The sequence below is a fragment of the Haematobia irritans genome, chromosome 5 (assembly GCF_050003625.1).
Source record: "Haematobia irritans isolate KBUSLIRL chromosome 5, ASM5000362v1, whole genome shotgun sequence".
NCBI lineage: Eukaryota > Metazoa > Arthropoda > Insecta > Diptera > Muscidae > Haematobia > Haematobia irritans.
The window spans coordinates 73923854-73927956 of record NC_134401.1 but is presented as its reverse complement, the minus strand read 5'-3'; the positions used below and the strand labels follow the sequence as shown (position 1 = coordinate 73927956).

The 4103-nt window shown below is 38.6% G+C and overlaps 1 long non-coding RNA gene across 1 annotated transcript; it reads left to right on the top strand.

Annotated features, from left to right (window-relative positions):
• Nucleotides 1-352: 352 nt before the first annotated feature.
• On the top strand, nucleotides 353-953 carry LOC142241749 (uncharacterized). Its single transcript, XR_012723791.1, has 2 exons — nucleotides 353-527; nucleotides 598-953. It is a non-coding gene; the product is annotated as an uncharacterized LOC142241749 (long non-coding RNA).
• Nucleotides 954-4103: the final 3150 nt, after the last annotated feature.

Sequence of the window (4103 nt, the reverse complement as noted above, 5' to 3'; positions counted from 1 at the left end):
ACTGTTTTCTTCGCTGGGTATAAGAATTTACTACTGAACAAGAAAATTTTATTCACTGATAACAAAGCATTCGTAAAAATAAACAAAATATGAACTAAAACCAAGTTTCCTCAAATTTAGTAAAATTTCTTATAAAATGATAATTCTGACTTCCTTTATTATAGAAAGCTTATAATTTAGTTCATTCGTACTAAGAAGTATTCAATCCTTTTAAAACTTAAGGAGACACACTTGTTAGAATGTAGGAATTTTTCCTATATTTCTTTTATCTACCTGTAATCGATAACTGTCATCGATGTAATCGGTATGTTTGCGCGTGGGTTGTTTTTTACTTGGAATAGCGTTGTTATGGTATACGGAGGGATTGTTAAAAAATAATATAGTAAAATAATATAATAAATAAAATATATAAAATATTGGTTATATTAAATTAGTGAGAAAAAACTATGTTCGTGATGGTGTATAAAGAAAGAAAACAGAATAACAACCCCTTCATTCGTCTTCATTTTGGAATCTTCAATTAACAGGTAACATTCAGTGACGCTAACCTTTTGTGAAAAAATTGGTATAGGATTTTTTTGTTGTTTGTGTTTGTAGGTATTGAAATTGTAAAAGGTGGACAAAATTGCTAGGCAACAACTTATTAAAAGTGAATGGTACAAGAATATGGAGAAATGCGTTTTACAGTTGATGACATTACATGAAATTGGAAGTAGTGGAATAATAAACTAATATTTCAAGGCCAGTCGAAGCTATTGATTCTTAATACATATATTAAATATATTGATAAACCGTGTATTTTATTGAGGAAAAAATTGCCTTTTTAAATAAATAAAATTGTATTTAAAAACGAAGGTAAGCAGTTCTAAGTTTGAAGTAAAAAGTTTACCACAAATATGTAAGATTTGTCCCAAGGAAAAAGTTCAATAAAATCATTCCATATATGAATTCAATTCAGTTAAATTTTTTCATTCTGTAGTATAGTGGTACCTAAATATAGGAAAATGTTAACTAATATATGGAATGCATTCTACCTAATTTCAACGAAAATCACATCGTTCAAAAAAATAAAAATGTTTTTGGCGCTATACGAAGTTCAACTTTCTTCACAATTAGTTCATTTTAACTTAAAGAGGCGTCACTTTTTTCTGGATGTATGTATATCTTTTTTCAAATTCAAACAAAACTGATGGAGTGTCATTATACTACAGAAAATATTGGAAAGTTCATAGAAAACTTGAAAAAGAGAGTGTTAGAGAGACTAACTCATCGTAATAAGTACCTACTACGAATTTCAAGTGTGGTGGGATATTAAGCCACCATGCAGCGAAATTCAAAGTCATCCACTGGGTTGCTAACTTCAGGGCTCAGTGGACGGGTATCGACTGAAGTTATGAATTTGGGCAGTGTCCAAGAGTCAGGCCCAATTAGTCGACACTTTGGCAAGTCGAACCTTTTCTAAGGTAACGACATCAAAAGGAGGTAATCCATCACGAAAGAGATTCAAGGAACGCAGAAATGCTTTGTTTATCCTAAAGAAATTAGGATCAGTCGACCCAAGCACGTTGTCGACCAAACAAAGCGATTCCTTAAAATGGGCTCAAGGAATTCTTGAAGCTGGAAAAAGGGAACGATCACCGGACGAGCTGCCATCCTCCAAAAGGAATCAAAGATAGTTTGCCTCAGTTGCTAAAGACAGCCTTGTCATGGCTATCATTAATAAAGGAGCATTGGACGGTATGGTTCCAAAGCAAAAATGGGGGGAATGCTTTGTCTGGCGTCTACTCACAGGTGTTGGAAAAGTTTCCCGGCCCAAATCCTCGACACCAAGAGGCTGGTTGGTATCAAGGACGATTTAAGCTAGTCGCATTTGAGGGCCAGGGGTCTATAGAATGTTTTAAAGCTGCTTTGATACTAATTGGTGAAGTTTGGGAAGGAGCTGTTCTACAGTTAGTCGAGAAGAAAGACATACCGGCTAGACCAAGAGCACATGCGTGGATACCTGCAAACCCTCCTGACCCTGAATCTATTTTAAATAGTCTGAAACAATGCAATCCAGATCTTCCAACAGCTGATTGGAAGGTTGGCACTTTGGATGACCAAGACGGCATGCAGTGTTTATATTGAACACTCAGTCTTTGCCACATCTAGCAAAGTCCCAGGGCCGTGTATGTTATGGCTTTCATTATATCCAAGGTTAGGTTAGGTTAAAGTGGCAGCCCGATTAAGATTCAGGCTCACTTAGACTATTCAGTACATTGTGATACCACATTAACTAAAAGTACCTATTACATATGGGCACTACTAGTTTTAACCGCTGAACCTACTTGATTATTTTTCTTTGTTGAACCAACCAGATTGTTCCAAAAACATTAGCAGACTGCTTAAGTTAACGTTTTCCAGATCCGCCAGTAATCTGAAGCTATATGCTCCTAAAAGTTGCTTGCGCTTTACACAAAATGCAGGACACTCACATAAGAGGTGTTTAATTGATTCCTTTTCCTCCGCATCATGACAGCTCATACAATAGTCATTATACATCGCGCCTATAGTTTTTGCAAAATCGCCTATCAGGCAGCGACCCGTTATAGCAGATATCAGGAGTGATATCTGATGTCTCGAGAACACTAGCATATCTAGTGTGCGGTTTAAGTTTAAATGGGGCCATATTTGCTTGGTGTCGTTACAGCCCTTGCAATTCTCCCATCGAACATTTGCATCATAACAGCCTTCTCACGCAGCATGAGCTTGCAGGTAGCCAGGGGCATACCAACAGATTCTAGTTCCACTGGAATATGTAAGGTAGTTCCTAGCCTTGCAAACTCATCCGCTTCGAAGTTCCCCGGTATGTTCCTATGGCCAGGCACCCATATTAGGTGAATATTGTACTGCTCAGCCATCTCGTTGAGAGATTTGCGGCAGTCTATGGCCGTTTTCGAGTTAAGGAACACAGAGTCCAAGGATTTTATTGCAGGTTGACTGTCTGAGTATATATTAATGCCAATATTTGTTGGAACATTACTTCTCAACCAATTCATCACCTCTCTTATTGCCAATATTTCAGCCTGAAAAACACTACAGTGATTAGGTAATCTTTTCGCTATTCGAATTTCCAGATCTTTAGAATATACTCCGAACCCCACTTGTCCATTCCATTTGGAGCCATCAGTATAGAAATCTATATATCTTTTATTCCCCGGGGTCTGTGTACACCACGCCTCACTGTTGGGAATTAGAGTTTCAAACTTTTTGTCGAAAAGTGGTTTTGCTAGGGTGTAATCCACTACGTTAGGCACATCGGGCATTACTTTGAGGACCGAACTATGCCGTACATTTTTTCCGACCACAGCGATAGCTCGCGCAACCGCACAGCCGTTGTTGCAGCTGACTGTTTGGCCAAAATGTCTAAAGGCAATAGATGTAGCATGACATTAAGGGAGTCTGTTCCTGTCTTACTAAATGCGCCTGAGATACATAAGCTCGCCATACGCTGAACTTTATCTAAACAAGTCGGTTTCTGAAGTGCCGGCCATCAGACTACAACACCATATAGCATTATAGGTCTAACTACTGCCGTGTATAGCCAATGCACAATTTTTGGTTTTAGTCCCCACTTTTCTCCTATTGCCTTTTTGCACGAGTACAAATCTACCGTGGCTTTTCTCGCCCTCTCTTCAATATTAAGCCTAAAATTCAGCTTCCTGTCCAAAATAACGCCAAGGTATTGTGCACACTCACCAAAGGGAATTTCTGTACCCCCTAAGGAAATGGGCCTAACCGTGGGAGTTTTGCTATCTTTGCAGTACATGACTAGTTCTGTCTTTGCTGGATTTACACCAAGACCATTATCTTTCGCCCATTTCTGAGTCATCCGGAGAGCTCTCTGTATAATATCTCTGATTGTGGATGGGAATTTTCCCCTGACTGCTAGCGCCACATCATCTGCGTATGCCACCACTTTTATCCTTTCTTTTTCTAGGGAAACCAGAAGGTTGTTTATAGCAACATTCCAAAGAAGAGGTGATAGAACTCCTCCGTGGGGAGTGCCTCTGTTCACTACCTTTGTATGTTCGCTTGCCCTAGTGTGGCTGAAATACGTCTCT